General features: G+C 42.1%; 1 protein-coding gene and 1 pseudogene across 4 annotated transcripts in view; one reads left to right on the top strand and one right to left on the bottom strand.

The window, feature by feature from the left end:
• The window catches only part of Dmgdh (dimethylglycine dehydrogenase), an 85,466-nt gene that overhangs the window by 48,601 nt on the left and 19,044 nt on the right, over positions 1-17,821 (top strand). The window lies entirely within an intron of this gene.
• On the bottom strand, positions 5,778-17,265 carry LOC147000873 (developmental pluripotency-associated protein 3 pseudogene; annotated as a pseudogene).

Here is a 17,821-nt window from a genome sequence, read left to right as displayed (position 1 = left end):
TCAACAGACACCTTTATAAAAATTGTGCTGCATGTATGTTGTGTGTGTATCAGCCACCCCTGGTGGCTGTGAGGTTGCACGTCAGGTAAGCAAGCAGTAAGGACATTGACTTTCCCTGGATGCTTAAAGGATAGAACAGCCTCGCCACATTGGGTTAAGCAGGTGCTTATGAATCAGTTTTGCATCTAACGATAACATCTAAATGTAAACACAGGATGTGTTTCCAATGTGCCCAGTACGAAGTGCGTATTTAGTGAGGAGCCAACACAGGTCCAGAGAATTATTACTGACATCAGTATGCCAAAGGGACACTCTACATCAGTGGTCCTCAGACTACCAGGCTCAGTCTCATCTGTAAACTTGTTAGAAATGTCAATTCTCAGGTCCAACCCTAGACTTACTAAAAGCAGAATTTCTGGGAGCCTGGACAACAAAGCTGTGTTTTAATAAAGCCCCACAGGGGGTTCCTAAGAGTCGAGAAACACCACCGGTGCTACATAATTACTGTGGAAACGTATATCATTGGAGGCCAGTTCACTGTGGCCCTGCTCGTTGGAGCCAGCCCTACACGTGTAAATAAGGTTATGCCACTGAGCAGTGCTTCAGAGCTTCAGACTCACATGAAAGAATGTAAAAGGACTTGCCTAAGTAGGTGATGGTGGCAAGGTTAGGAGGAACAGCTGCTGTCAGGCTACTGGTTAGGGTTCTCCAAATACACTGCCATGTTTCTGAGTTCTAGGCTGGTCTCCTCTCCCGTGGGAATATGTGAGCATGGGTCTATAAATCGGGCTATGGGAACTTTTTTTAGTGCTTGGCATCAGCTCCCAAATTTTCAGCTGAAGTATTAGCAGGAAATGTGTGTACTTGTTGTGTTTGATTTCGGGGGGCAAGGACCCCATTTAAAGAATTCTTAAAGGAATCCATCTTTTCTGTGCATTTTCCCTGGCTTTTATTTTTATGATGTGCCATCTGTCTCTAGACGAGAGAAAGCAGGTGCTTGGAATTTGAGCAGCTCCTAGCAGCAGATTGCTCCTTGTGGTGACAGAAGTCTGAATTTGGCTGTTTAAAATAAAGATAAAAATGTCTGACTCCTCAAAGCACCTAGCTCTCTGCTGCCGGGCCCTGACGGGGAGAGGAGGGATGGGTGCTTCTGCTTCCGTGTTCTGGATATTACTGTGGGAAGGAGGTCTCAGTGAGTGATGTCTTCATATGGAAATGGATGCTTTAAGATGTTCTTTATGACGATCAGCAGGTGCACATGTGAATTTATTAGCTCTTTTAAATGATATAATCAAATAACTGAAACTGAGCTCCAAAGCGAATTGTTTAAAAGATGCTAATTTTGACTGATGACATGTTTTTGGATGCTGAATTGTTGGTTCTTACTTAGGTGTCAAAGAGTTAGTTCTTGATGACTGTGTTGGATAAACAGAGAGCCCAAGGACTTAGCCCTACCTTCCTACCTAGGCTGGGTCTTTTCCACCATGGGATGAAGTCAGATGGTTGCTATCAACCTCATGGGAGAGAAGATACTGCTAATTTCTCAGACAAGAGACTAGATTCGATTGGCAGTTGTGACACCTTGCTGGTGGTGTCACAACTTTGTCATAGCTTTGCAATCTATGATGAGAGACAGCTTCCTGGAAATAATACTGTAACCTAAGCTATATAACTTGATAAGTCAAGTCCTGTGTTTATGAGCCAAAACTGATACTCAGACATTTAACGTACAGAAAGATGTCCCTTTCAAAGCCTGTTGGACGGTGTTCTATAAGATTTAAAAGGACAGTAATAACCAAAATGCACGTTGCTTTGGAAAATAGATGCCAGGCAGAAGCAGAGGAGAATACAGGGTAATATTTGGTTTTGATAGTGAAAAAAAATGATAACAACTTTAGAATTTTATTGAAGCCATTTCTTCCCTTTCTTTATCTCCAAAGTTAATAATTAGAATCTTTCCCTAAATCCTTAAATGCTCAACACGTGACAGCAGCCATAGTGAGAAGATATGGAGAGGTGGCTGTCAGAGTGGGGAGGGGGTGGGATGGGACTTGGCATTCCCTCTGCCTTTGAGGGTGGGAGCAAGTCACAGGGAGGTGACACCTCCTGAGGAAGAGCATCCCTTTAGGCCAGGTCTGAAGTTGAGTGTGACACCTCGTCACCTGTCACTTTCGACCACAGTCCTCTTTCCTATGGGCTTAGTGGTCCTGACCCTCTACCCTGGAACTCCATAGACTGTCTTATAAATTGACACACACACACACACACACACACACACACACACACACACACACATACATGCACAGCATGGTTGTATGCCCATTTTCAGGAGGAACGTGGGGGAGAAGAGCAGTCACCATGCTTTGTTAAAGTGAACCATGTTCTTGTCAAAACTGCTGAGGAGGTAGAAAGAAAGAAGTGAAAAACAAGAATCTTCTATTACCAGCTCAGCTCCTTCTCGGGCACTGGCGATTGTGAAAGACACAACACATGCACTCACACACATATACACACCACTCACACATACACTTTTACACGCATAGACAAACACACAGAGACACACAGTCATAGAGGTCACTGTGATCATCAATCAGTGTTCAGTGTGTGGGGGTCATTGATATGGTCAGCTGTTGCAGTCACTACTTTTGTGGTCACTGTGGTGGTCAATCATAGCAGTCACTGTCATGTCCACAGGCACACTTATACATATGTACATACACAGGCACACACACACACACACACATGCATACACGTTCAATGGACACATTCACATGCAAATACATTCACACATACATACACATTCAAAAATGCATGCACACACACAAACACTTATTAAATATGCACACACATGATCACACACTCTCACATGCACACACACTCACATAAACATTCGTATCACAACACACAAGTGTATACATGTATACTCACACACACACACAGTCACACACAGTCACACACATACATATACACGCTCAGACACATATCACATACACACACTTGCACACACCTGCATATACACATGCACATATGTGTAGATACACTCATACACATGTACATATGCTCATGTATATGCACACACATGCACACTCTCACATGCATACACAATGCACACAAGCACACACACATATATCCATTTCTCAGACATTTATTAAATACCATTTCTGCATCTTACTAAGCCCATGGTTAAAGATACACTTCTGATGCCTCTCCGAACTCAAGGAGCTTGGGTTTTTCAGGAAGGAAGGCTGTAGGATGGGTTCTTAACCTGGATTCTAAAAATACCATTCTGCATGGGGAGGGGCTGCCACGGCCCACAGCACTGCCACCTTGTGGAAGTCAGCAGTCGCACCCCAAAAGGAAGAATTTCAAACCAGCAAAACGGGTCAACATTATCAAAAACTTGCTTTTAAAATTTTAACTAAACTTCTACTAGCAAAATAGGTCTTACCCTTGTTATTAATGGTATTTTGATTTATTCCAAAAGAAGTTTATGTGGGAGGAAATTAGCAGGCATTGGTTGTCACTGGAATTGGAACAATGTATTATTCTCACCAGGAGCAGTGGGGAAGCAGCTGCTTTCCGGTGCTAGAGACAGTCACGAAATTTTCCTTCACAATTACTGGATCTTTGTTCATTTCTAGAGCCAGAGAGAGTTAACTGCGGAGAGGAGCATTCTTAGATAGAGCATATTTTTTTTTTCTTATACATCTATTCTTCCCCTTCCTGTCTTGGTTTTCTAGCCATAGAAACAGAATAAAACATGACATATATTGACCACAAGTTAGAAGACAATGCTGATTCCAGACGCCAGCAATAGAGAAATGTAAAACACTTAACAGGAGGCGGACAATAGCCTATAGATTCAGTAAGACTTAGCTACATTTACTCTTTGAGACAGGGTCTTACAGATCCCAACTGGTCTCATACTGACCTAGAGCTCGAACCTGGATACTAATGGCTCCACCTTCTAGTGTGGAGATTGCAGGCATATGCTATCATGGGAGCAAACCAAGGGCTTTGTGCAGGCTGGGCAAGCATTTTACAGCTGAGCTACACCCGAGCCTGACATTAGCTGGTATTAAAATACCAAAGTGGCAGAAAACAGGCCAGGGCAGCAAATCAGAGAACGAGTCTTAATAGGTGACGATGCCGTTGGTGGTATCTACCACAAGGAGACTTGAGGCACTAGGAGTCAAGAAACCTGGCAATCTTCACTGATGGTCAACCTTGACACCGTGGGCCTTGATTCTCCTACGTAATACAGTGACTTACAAAAAGAGATCCCAAGGCCACCTCTCCATCCTACGTGAATTAACATGAGTCTCAGGCAGGCTCTGGTGGTACACATTTGTAATCCCAGCTACTTGCAAGCTTGAGACTGGGGGAGGGGGGGTCTCAAGTTTAAGCCCTGCCTGAGCTACAGGACGACTGCAGTGCCACCCTGGCGATGCAGTGAGACCCTGACTCAAAATTAAAAAGTGAAAAGAGGGTTGAGGCAGGAGGATTTCTGTGAGTTGAAGTCTACTCTGGGCTGCATAGGAGCAGGCTAAAAGCACTTGAAGCGCGAGCATAAGGACCGATGTTTCGAATGTCAGCACCCAGGTAAGTGTGCTGGACACTGGGCAGAAAGGAAGGGTGCAGGAGGAGCCAGGTTCACTTAGAGGCCTCAAAAAGGAAGATGGGTGTGTCTAGCTGGGGTTGCTATTGCTGCAATGAAACACCAAGAACAAAAGCAAGTTGGGGAGGAAAGGGTTTGTTTGGCTTACCCTTCCACATCACTGTTCATCATTGAAGGAAATCAGGACAGGAACTCAAGCACGGCAGGAACCTGGAGGCAGGAGCTGATGCGGAGGCCATGGAGGGGGGGAGGGCGGGGCAAGCAAGCTCACTAGCTTGCTCCTCACAGCTTGCTTAGTCTGCCTTCTTATTGAACCCAGGACCATCAGCCCAGGGATGGTACCACCCCATCAGTCACTAAGAAAATGTCTTACAGCTGGATCTTGTGGAGGCGTTTTCTCAGCTGAGGATTCTTCCTTTCGGATAACTCCTGGCTTGAGTCGAGTTGGCATAAAACTAGCCAGCCCAGACGGGTAGAGGAAGACACCAGACATCAACCTATGGCCTCTGTGTGCACACATGTTCACCTGGGCCTGAACACATACAAACTAATACACATCTATACACCACAAACATGAGAGAGAGAGAGAGAGAGAGAGAGAGAGAGAGAGAGAGAGAGAGAGAGAGAGAGAGAGAGAGGAGGAGGGGAGAGGGAGAGAGAGAGAGAGTAAAGAAGAGGTCTAGAAATGTAACATAATGCAGAATGCTTTCCTGCATTCACAAGAATCTTGCTGTGTAGCCCAGGCTGACCTGAAATTTGCAGTCATCCTGTGTAACTGGTGTGAATCCTGCTTCTTCTTATGCATGCTGACCTGACAATGCTGCTACAGTTGGCTTTCCTTTTTTTCAAGCTAACAAAAATGCCTTTATTACAAATTTCTGCAAATTAGAAAGTACACTCCAAATTCTATTTCCATTATTCCTCATCCCTGGGCCTCACAGCTTGAGGCTTCTAAACTCCACAGAATACTTTGACTCGTTTTTTGGGTAAATTTAAGTCATTCACATAAATCCGATTGTCGCACATCCAATATACAATTTAAAGGTTAGCAAGTTAGATTTCCCAGCACTACAAAAAGTTTAATCTTAAACAAAAAATAGCTTTCACATCTGCTGTGTGGCATCATCGACAGCAAGGACAGCGTACAATGCAAACTGTCCTAATTCTTCCAAATTTTAGCAATCTCAGAGGGATCCCATCTTTGATAATGGCAGAAAGTGCAGAGACATCTGAATGGCTCACTGTCCCCTTCAAACTCATTTCTTTCAAGCCTTTTTTTGTCTCTGCTCAATCAGAGCAGATCTTCTCATCTCTGCTATAGGATCTTTCAGCACCGACAACAAGGTGCTGACCCTTCTTTTGGGAAAGGCACTTTGAACTTCCCTTCGGATTTTTTCACTCTTGTTCTCCACTGGTACGGCAATCCGTAGACTGTGCCAACGCGCTGACCGCTTGGCACTGGGTTTAGGATTAGTTTTTTCATGACCTTTTCTAGTGTTTCTGGTTGTAGGACGTTACAGTTGACTTTCAACAATTTGAATGTAGTTATTCTGATGTGGTTGATTTGAAAACACCTGACCTGACTCAGGGCAATGTTACTCTTTTAAAGTTTTTTGGTTTTTTTGTTTGTTTGTTTGCTTGCTTGCTTTTATTTGTTTTGTGGAGGGGAGGACACAGGCCCTCCTGGCTCCTTAAGGCTTGCTTTGTCTGCCTTCTTACAGAACCCAGGACCATCAGCCCAGGGATGGAGATCAGAGGGCAGTCTGTGGAAATTACTTTTCTTCTTCTTCTACCATGTGGGTTCTAGAGATCCAACTTGGGTATCAGGCTTGGCAGCAACAATCTTTACCCGCTGAGCTACTCTGTCTGCTCCCCCCTCAACCCCAAATTCTAAAATTAGGATCCAGATTGCTTCCCAGTACTCCTCCTGGTGAGTTGTCCTGTGTTGTTTCACTTTCTCTTTTTTTGATGTGTGCTGATGGGGATGCGGATGCTGCGTTAGTTCTTTTAAGCACAGACTGGGTGTGGTCGCACAGATGAGCGGCAGGACTGATCAGAACGTGGCCTGTGGATCTGCAGCGTCAGAGGGAACTAGTAGGTCTGGCACGTCACCCAGATCATGACCCACATCTTTTTTCTGTGCTTTCAGAGGTGGGCATCGAGTGTTCTTTTCCCTGGGGAAGGTCGGGATGGAGACGAGGGTCTCACACCTACAAGACAGCATTCTACCACTGAGTGACAGACAGCACAAATTTTGAGTGGGATTAAAGGCATGTGCCACCACGTCGGGCACTCGGGAGGCAGAGGCAGGCGGTTTTCTGAGTTCGAGGCCAGCCTGGTCTACAAAGTGAGTTCCAGGACAGCCAGGGCTATACAGAGAAACCCTGTCTCGAAAAACAAAAACAAAAACACTTTTTGAGTGGGATTTATTTTGACGTGTGTGTGTGTGTGTGTGTGTGTGTGTGTGTGTGTGTGTGTGTGGAGAGAATGGGGTTTAGCTATGAGTGGCCCTTGTGTGGAAGTTAGAGGACAATTTTGGGTGTTGGTCCTCACCTTCACATTGTTGGGGGTAGGGTCTCTTATTGTCTGTCACTGTGTATACCAGGTGAGCTGGCCAATTAGAGTCCTAGAACTCTCCTGTCTCCACCATCCATGTTGCCATAGGATTGCCATGTACATGGGATTACATGTACATATTCCCATGTCGGACTTCACATAAGTGAAGATGATCTGAACCTAGGTCCTCATACTTTATCTATTGAACCATGAACTTCAGCCCCTGGGTTTACTTATTTTATATGTATAATACTAATATATATTTGTACATGTTTGTATAATACCACATGTATATATCTGCATACATATACATGTTGTATTAATATCATATGTATATAATACTGCATGTGTATATATACATATACATATGCACTGTGTGCATACCTGGTACCTTTGGCGTTGAGATGAGAGGTTATCAGATCTTCTGGAACTGGAGTCATAGATGGTCATGCGTTGCCACATAGGTGCTGGAAACATAACAAGAGATTCTCTGCAAGAGAAGCAGAGAACTTTTAACTGCTGAGCCCCTGGGTATTTTGTAAGAGTCATCCAACCCTATCTATGTGACCAGAGAAAACAATTTAATTTCATTTCGTACCTGAGATTTCTAATTTGTAAAATGAAGTTTCTTTCTATGAGACTCAAATTCAAAAAGCCACTTGACATAGAGGTTGAAGCTATTATATTGTCTTTATGATATATTATATACATAATTGTGTCATTTTTAATAACACCATCCTTACTCTCTTACCCATTTTCATTGCAGAGTGATAAGGGGAAATGAAAAGAAGGAGAGAGGGTAGATATGAGCTGAAGGATAGTTTATCATTTCCCAAACACCTGTCAGAATATATCACACTAGCGGCTATTGAATTATCATCCTCATATATATCCAGTTTCAGTCATGAAACAAAGCCTCTGCCCTAAAAGCTCAAGTGTGCGCTTCACTAACCGCTTCAGAACTTTTAAATCTGTGGAAACTAGGGTCTCAGAATACATTTTAAGTAATTTTAGATTGATTTTCTTTTATGTATATTATTTTTGTCAACAGCAAATTGAACACAAAATCATTGACATTTGAAGTATTGAAAGGTTTGAAAGGTTTGATATGCATACCAAAATGAAATTATAATTGCAATGAAGAAAGCATGTCCCTTATCCTAGAGGCATAGGAATAATGGCAACCTTTGATAATCCAAACTTCCTAGCCTTTCCCACAGCTCCACCCAACCCCAGGCACCTGGCTATCTGTCTTCTGTCACGATCATTCATTTCTGCATCTTTTAGAATAAACAGAATGTCTATATAAATGGAATTAAAACAGGGTCCCAGTTTCATTATGTTGCTGTGATAAAATAACCTGGACAAGAAACAATTTAGGAAAGAAAAGGGATTACTTTAGCTCACAATTTCCGAGTATAGTCCATCGTGTGGGTTAGTCATGGCAGAAAGAACTAGAGTGAGCAGGTCACATCTACAGTGATGAGCTGAAGATGGAATACTGCTCTCTATAAAAGACAAAAACCACAAAACAAGACAACAGCAACAAACTGTCACCATGTAAGCAAGTGTAATGTGTTTCCATCTTGGTGAGAGCAGAGCCAAAGTGTGAAGGAGTGGAGAGAACCTTGCTACTTACATCAGGCAAGAAGTTCTGAGTTCTTTCCAAAGCAACACCCTTCTCAAACAAGGGTGGCCCACTGGCCAGGTTGGCTCTACACTTACTAGCTGCAGAGGACTTTGACCTCCCTACCATCCTGCTTCTACCTCCCAAGTGCTGGGATTACAGGCATGTATCACACTGCCTAGCAGCATTTCTGTACAACTGTTCCCATGAACATATGTTTTATTTTCTCTTGGATAAATACCTAGGAGTGGAATTATTGAGAAAAACAGCAAGAATATGTTATGATTTTTGTTTTATTTTATTTGGACACACCATGCTCACTTGCTTGCTTGAGTGTGCTCAGTTTGATTTCTCCACTATTGTATTGTTCAGAAACCCCTGCCTGGGGAATGATACCACCCACAGTGGGCTGGCTCTTTCCACATCAATTAACTTTATTAAGACAACCTAAACATGCCCATAGGCTGACTCAATGTAGAAATCCCCCATCAAAACCTCCTCCATGTGATTCTAAGTTGTGTCGAGTTGACAATTAAAGATGACCACCACATATGGAATGTATATTTTTGGGCATAGATCTACTCAGCATAATTCAAGCATAATTCATGTTGTTACATGTTAGGTGGGAGATGAGGTAGGTGTCTTTAGTGGCAAACTCCTACTTTATTGTAACTTCAAACTGCCCTTTCCTTTATTTTCAGCCAAAACTTGAAAACTAAGCAGTCTCAGAGCACACTTGTCCACCATTTTAACCTTTAAATATAAGATCATATCCTCGAGGTTTAAAACATACAAAAATGTGTCTACTACCTTCAGTTATGACTTACAACTGAGCCTGCTCAGCAGAGGGTCAACCCGTACATGAGTATGTGTACGCTTCCTTCTTTGAGAAGAGTGTTGCTTTGGAAAGAGCTCAGTGTGATACTTACCTGATGTAGGCTCTGTCCACTCCTCATGCTTTGGTGTTACACTCACTAAGATGCAAACACATCGATCGGATTTGCTTATATAGCAACAGTTTAGTTCTTCTGATACGAAGCAGTATCCCATCTTCTGTACTGCAACTTGTTTAAATACTGATTTGTTGTTGAACATTTGTGTTGCTTCAGTTTTAGGCTATCACAAATAAAACTGCTATGAACATTTTTTTAAAAATCATCTGTTTAGAAACAGCGTGTTTCATATTGGCCAGGCTGGCTCTACACTTCCTAGCTGCAAAAACTTTGCTCTCTCCACCATCCTGACTCCACCTTCCAAGTGCTGGGATTATAAGCATGTATCACAGTGCCTGGCAGCATTTCTGTACAACCAGTTCTATGAACACACACTTTATTTTCTCTTGGGTAAAACCTAGGAGTGGAATTATTGAGTAAAACAGCAAGGACATGTTATAACTTTTATTTTTTAAAAATATGTATTTTTATATGTACGAGTATTGGGCTGTATGTATATATATATATATATATATGTATATATATATGTGTGTGTGTGTGTGTATGTATGTATTATGTATGTATGTATGTGTGTGTATATGCACCATGTGCATTCAGTGCCCATGGAGGCCAGAAGAGGGTGTCAAAGTCCTTGTAATTACTATGTGGGTGTTAGGAATTGAACCCCAGTCCTCTGGAAGAACAGCCAGTGCTCTTAATTGCTGGGCCTTCTCTCCAGCCCCTATGTCAATGTTTTAAGATGCTGATTTTACAAAGCATATATTTTTTTATTTTACATTTCTAAAACCAGCATGTAGAAATTTCATTTCTCTACAACCTTGTCTGATGTCTGTTTCTCGTCGGTCTCTTAAGTTAGAGCCATTCTGTGAGATGCAGACTGTGGCTGTAGCTTGTTTTCTTTATGGCTAATGATACTGAGTACTGTTTTTATGTGCCTGTCTACTGGTTCTGTCTTCTTTGGTAAATGTCTGGTCAGGTCTCTTACCCATTTTCAGTGGGGTTTGTCTTTCTTATTGTTGAGTTTTTCAAGTTCCTTAAATATTCGACATATAAGGTTGTTGGGGTTTTTTTGCTTTTTGTTTTTTGTGGGTTTTTTGTTTTGTTTTGTTTTTTGTTTGTTTGTTTGGTTTTTGGTTTTGGGGTTTTTTTTTTCGAGACAGGGTTTCTCTTTGTAGCCCTGGCTGTCCTGGAACTCACTCTGTAGACCAGGCTGGCCTCGTACTCAGATATCTACCTGCCTCTGCCTCCCAAGTGCTGGGATTAAAGGCGTGCACCACCACTGCCTGGTTAACGTTTTATTTTTAATCAAGTACACGCCTTTTAAATATTTTTTGCAATCTGTTTCTTATTATTTAATTTTTGAATTGTGTCTTTCAAAGAGTTTTTAATTTATGAAGTGTAAAGTCTTTATCAATTGATCTTTAACATGGTTCATATTAATTGATTCTTCAGTTGATTAAAGGGGAGGGCATACATGTGCCTTGAAGGCAAGAGGACAGCTTGCTGGAGTTGATTCTCTCCTTCCTTCCACCATGGGGTTCCTGGGTATTACTCTCAGATCTCCAGGCTTGTCAGCGAGTGCCTTTACACCCTGCACCCCGTCACTGCCCTCACCTGCTCTCCTGTGGGTGATGCTTTTAGTTTATATCCAAGAACTGTTGCTTAACCCAAAGTCTTAGAGACAGTCGTCCATGTTTCCTTTTCTTTTTCTTTTTTGGTTTTTCAAGACAGGGTTTCTCTGTGTAGCCCTGGCTGTCCTGGAACTATGTTTTCTTCTAGAAACTGTAAACATTTAAAAAAAACCTTTAACTTAAATAAGTTATTTTGAAACAAGGTTTGAAACCACCTTCCTATATTTAGGTCTATGATCTACTTTTGGTTGATTTTTATATCAGTTGTAAGGTGTGGATTAGGTTTGTTTGCCTGTGACTCTGGTTTCCAGCAGCATTTGTTGAAAAGGCTGTACCATGTGTGCTCACTGCCTTTGTATAAGGGTAGAACTCAGCTCTGGTCCAATTTCTGGGCTCTGTTGTGTTCCATCAAAATACTAGTGTTTCCTGATACTAATATTATAATATATATTACTATAAGATAGACAATTACTATAGTTTAAGTCAGATTAATTTTGGCTAGTCTAGGTCCTTTGGGTTTCTCATAAATTGTAGAATCAGATTGTTGATTGATTTTTTTAAACCGCTATTGGGATTTTGACTGGGAATACACTGCATTTATAGGTTAATTCAAGTCTTTTAGCTCTTGAACAATGTATATGTCTATGTCCATTTAGATCATCATTAATTTCTGTCAGAAATATCTTGTAGACTCCAGTATGCTGCCCATGATATCAGGACCTGAGGTTCAATTCCTAGCTCCTACATAAAAAGCCAGGCATGGCTGTGTGCACATGTAATCCAATACTGGGTAGGCAGAAACATGAGATCTTGGAGGCTTGATGGCCAGATGTTCTAGTCTACTCAGTGAGTTTCAGATTCAGTGAGAAACTTTGTCTCCAAAAACAAGGTGGCAAAAAATAGAGGAAGATATCCACTACCAATTTCTCATTTTCATTGTACATATACATACATGTATACCCTCTACAAGAGAGCATACATCCACACATATGTACACACACATCCACTCCATACACATACACATGCAAGTGCATCCTCTACAAGAATGCACACACCATACACTTATACACTCACATATATTCAACTCATAGACACATACATGTGCACCCTCTATAAGAGTGCACAAACCTGCATACATATACCCATACACACTCTCTGCATATCTACATGCACATGAACCCTCTACAAAAACACACATACCCACATATCTGTATACATACATATACACATGTGCACCCCCACAAGAACACACACATACTTCTATACACACATACGCACATACAAAACCACACACACACACACACACACACACTTGAGTAAAAGAGATCTATCAATTTTTGTACCTTTCAACCTTACTAACCCTATACAGTAGTTCCAGTAGATTTTTTTGTAGATTCCATCAGACTTTTGACACAGATAACCACGTTGTATACAAGTACAGCTTCTCTTTATTTCTTCTAAAATCTTGTTTCTTTTCCTTACCTTACTGCACTGCTTAGATCCTCCCTTGGCTTAGCCTTCGACAACATTGAATGGAAGTGGTAATGACAAATGCCTTCCCTTGCTCTTGCCCTTGTGTAGAAACCGTCCATTTTCCAGCACTGGGGACAGTGTGCACTGTAGCTTTTCCACAACTGTGTTGTTTCAGGTTGAACGGGTCCCTTCTGTTCCTGGTACTTTTAATTGGGAGTAGATGTTAGTTTTATCAAAGGGTTTTTCCACATTCAAGCAGCTAATTTTTTAAAACTTGTTATCGGTTGAATTATATTTTATTTCTAAGGTTAAGCCTTTCTACTTTAGGAATAAAATTAACTTTGTGATTACAACTGATCTTTTAAAGATATTGTCAGGTTGTATTGGATCATTTCTAAAGTAAGTTATGAAATTCAAAGTAAATTTCACAGATATGATCTCCTTGGGCTTGAGCATTTGAAATTATTTTACTTGTTCAGAAAAAAATAAGCTTATTCTATTTATTTCTTTTGAACAGAATGGTATACTTCAATACAGCTAAACTCTGTAGCAGAATTTAACACTCTGCTACAAAAGGCCTATTGAAGATGTGCTTAGCTGTATAGGAAAAAAACAAAACAAAACAATAAAAAAACAAAACCCAGCTCACCTGGGCTGAAGCCTGGGCTTGAGCTCTGTTGCCCAATCTCTCTGTCACTGCAGGAACACTTCCAGCCTTCGCTGACCTTGAGGTTCTTGTAAGACAACAAGACTGGCCCAGGTCACATGCTGCTGAAGGCTTCTGTGGTTCTAACCCTGGGTAGGAAATAAGTAAGACTGCGGTTTGTCTTGATGGGGTGAAGGCTAAGTCAACCCTTTTCCCAAATGAGCAACTCAAAGAATCCTCTCTCAGCATCTGAGTCACCCAGATGCACAGATAGCTAGACAGCTGTCCAAAGGATGTTAGTTAACACAGTAGTCTCAGGCCAGCAATGGCCACATGCTTCACGAGGAGCCCTCCCCCAGGCTGCCTTCAGCAATGCTCTGGGCCCATTTTAAATGAGAAGCTTTGCAAGTGTGCATGAGGGACAGTGGCAGGAATATGCCACCTGGATTCTCATTTCCATTCTGTCCCTTGGAGAAGCTGGTAACCAGCAGGCGTCTCCACCACTGCCTAGAAGCCTGAAGAACACAGAACAGGATTGAGGTGCCCATGCCTGGTTCCTGGGGGTCCTGGTTGTGGGAGGTGGAACTTATTTCTATCTTGAAAGCTTTTAATATTTGAGTTTAAAGAATATGAGCCAAACACTTAAGTCAAACTAATGATGACCTTGATTTTTCTGATGGCATTTCACTCCATATAAACGGAAAAGAAAGGCCAGAGCTTTGTCCTTATTCTCTCCTCTGGTCTATGGAGGGTCCCTCTCCTAACTCTATATCTGTCTCTTACTCCACTGCAAACTGTCATACTTGACTATTTGTGTCTTCAAGCACTTGATTGCCCCAAGACTCACTCCCCTAAAAATACTAGTTTAATTGATTTCATTTACATTAGCATTCAGGCAGCATGTATGCCATTGACAGGGCTTATAGAGGATGAATAATTATCTCTGGCTTAACACTTACTTTATATAAGTGTGGATGTCATATTTAGTATGTATTATAGGTGGCTGCCTTAATGACCTTTATTGATGTTTAATACACTAAAAAAATAAAAATGTCAAGACCATTTTTAAGCTGAAGTCCCAGTGCCACAGAAATCTGTACATTTCTCAAACATATCAACTACTAATTAATTATATAGGTAATCATCAATAGCTTATTAAACAGATATATTTCTGTTTGTGGGTCATTCTACAGTACCACTTCTAGTTACAGCATAGCCTTCAGACACATTTCTTCTCGTTTATAATTGATTAGTAAGTAGTAAAGTAAAATCTATCATTTTGGGAGACAAGCCAAATAAAACAGGTAAAATCTCATGATAGTGCTTTAAGTCTTCCCAAGTTGGGAGTCCAGCTAGATTGCAGGGCCTGGCTTTGCTCAGTGCCCTGGGTGTACTAGTTACTTCACCCATTGCTGTGACAAAATGCCAGATAGGCTCAGGGTTTCAGAGGGCTCAGCTCGTACATTTGCATATAACATCATGGTGTTAGGGACACATGGGCGAGGAGTTTCTCCAACTCACAGCCAACAGGATGCAGAGTAGAACTGGAGTTAGAAGAGGGCACTAAGACAAGACATGGGCCCCTAGAACATTCTATCAGCCATGCCTTCCAGGGACAAAATTTAAAGATGGTGGTGTGTGTCACCATGCAACTGAGCCTCAAGTTATTCTCCTGTGAACTGATGTACCCCTGTGGTACTACCTCAGGGTTACTATGAGGATGGCTGAGTTTATGAATACAAGCTGTCAGACACATAGCCGGTGCCTAACAGTCCATAGATGTTACTTACCAAGAATTAGTCTTTTCTGAATTATTAGTGTTATTTTGTCACTGGAAATTTTGGGGAGTTCCACCAGGGGAGCCATCTGTTATCAAGGAAGTTGGCACCACTTTCAGGGCTCTTAGTCTAGTTAATAAAAGAATTAAAGAATAGATGCCGAAGAAAGCTCAAGGACCATTTTGTTAGAGTTTAAAAGAAAGTTTAGGTAGCAAGGTAACTATCTATAAATCTCAGCGCTTCCCAGAGGAGGGAGTTGGAGAAGAGTCAGAGACACAGATGAGCCTTTTATAGGCAGCCATGTCGAGGAAGCAGAGGGTTAGGGGGTGGGTTGGGGCTGAGGTGGGAGAATAATAACATACAAAGAAAGGAGAAGAGTCCAGAGTGTCCAGAAAAGCCTGCCCAAGCTTTGTCAAGTGTCTGGAGAAAGGACAAAGATAAAAAGGAGAAAAGGAAAAAGTTATTCTTCTATGAATAATTCAGAATAGTGGACAGATGTTCCCCAGACCCATGGCTGCAGCTCCAGATTTAACTTCACCAGTGACAGGATTTCTAGGTAGAAAAAATATATTATCTCAAAGGGATAATTATTCCTCCCGTCTCTTTAACAGGGCTTGCTTAATATATAACCCACCCTCCCTTAGCCATGGTCTCTTAGCTAAGGAATTGACCAGCAAAATATACTTCTTGTTACATTTTCATCCTGCCCGCAGAAATATCTTTCCTTTAAATGGCCTTATCTGGGCTACTGTAACATTCCTTCCTTTGAAAAGGTAACCACACAGTCATTTAGGGATGGCTGGAGAGTTAATTAGTTAATGCTACATAATTGGTGGTTAAGAGCACGTAGCTGTCTTGCTGAGGATCAGTTCTGTACCCAGTACCCACATCAGGTGGCTCACATATCATCACTGCTATCTCCAGCTCCAGGGGATCTATACATACCCTTTCCCCTTGCAGCACTTATGTATACACATACTTAAATATAAGAAAAACCTGTAAACATATAAAATCACTTAGGAGACGCACTGAAACTAGGGAATATATATATATTTAAACCAGGAAAGCCTAGAGATCCAGTTTTAAAGTGGTTCCTCAGAAGGGATGAAAACTGGAGTTCTGGTCACACCCTCACCTACAGTCTCCAGACAGGGTGTGCGCTTAGGGCAGATAAGTAACGGGGGCTCCCTTTTTGCATTCTTGACTGGGACCAGGTTCATTCCTGGAAGCGCCTCTAAAAGCAGTTGGGTGTTTGTTTGTTTGTTTTTATTCAGATAAAGTTTCTGCCCATACTTTTTTTGCTTGTTTACCCTTTGATGGCACGCACAATGCTTCTCCTTTGCCCGGGGCACAATTGTGAATTTGGCAGTTAGGCTGTTGTCCAGCGTGCCATCTCATCCTGTCAGTAGCTCCCATGCAGTGATCCTTGTTTCTAAAAGCTGTGGTCATGGTCAGTTCCTAGGACCTTTCCAGGGGAAGAACAGTCATTGCCTTCAGTTGCTCAGTGAAGTTGGCTCAAAGTGGAGGGCTAGAACAAGCTCTCTGTTCTTTTAATGTTTTTTTCTACGTCACCCCCAAATATCCCCCTAATTCTAGTTGTCTCTCCCAGTACTCTCCCCCACCCTACCCCCTGCTTGATCCTTCTTATGCCCACCCTCCCAGACGCCATTCCACCCACAAAATCTACTCTATTTCCCATTCCCAGGGAGATTTATGCACCCATCCCCTTTGAGCCTTCCTTGTTACTTAGCCTCTCTGGGTCTGTGGATTGTCCCATGGCCAACCTTTACTTAATAGCTAGTGTCTACTTATAACTGAGCACATACCACGTCTGTCTTTCTGGGTCTGGGGTACCTCGCTCAGGATGGTCTTTCCTAGCTCCATCCAGCTGTTTGCAGACTTCATGATGTCATTGTTTTTAACAGCTGAGGGCATGTGCTGCAAGGACACTTGCGCAACCGTGCTCATAGCAGCTTCATTCATAATAGCCAGAAACTGGAAACCACCTAGATGTTCCTCAACTGAAGAACGGATAAAGAGAGTTTTCTAAATGGTTTGTATTTGGCTGAGCAGGTTCTTGTCTTTCAAACCCCAGCCTGTCATCTGGGTTGTTGTGAAGGTCAAATCATAGTGTAGATTCAAGCACCTTTGGTCAAAGTTATGATAGAACCCGGTATTCAAAACTCAGCTTCAGTAACTCCTGCTGTGAAGTGCTTTCCTGATAGGATGCTGCCTGTCCTCAGCCCCAATTGCTTACTTCCTCAAGTGCACACCTCCTCCATTGTAGAATTGTAGAACGCATGTTTGCATTCTGCCTTCACACATTACTGATAGGTTATTTCTCCGCCAGTGAAATGAGCCAATTCAAGCCAGATTAGATTATATTAAATGCAGGTTTATTGGGAAGCTGCTCTCAGACGAGTTCAGTGGTCCAAGGACCAAGGCCAGGGAAGTCACCAGTGAGAGATGGAGAAGAAAGGGGGAGGGGAGGAGGAGACAAAAATGTCTGGATTATAGAGGGAAGAGGGAGCCCTCTGTG

The sequence above is a fragment of the Mus caroli genome, unplaced genomic scaffold, assembly GCF_978045245.1.
Source record: "Mus caroli unplaced genomic scaffold, Mus_caroli_1 scaffold_15, whole genome shotgun sequence".
In the NCBI taxonomy this organism is placed as follows: domain Eukaryota; kingdom Metazoa; phylum Chordata; class Mammalia; order Rodentia; family Muridae; genus Mus; species Mus caroli.
The sequence above is the reverse complement of the archived record's forward strand: the minus strand, read 5'-3'. Positions and strand labels throughout refer to the sequence as shown.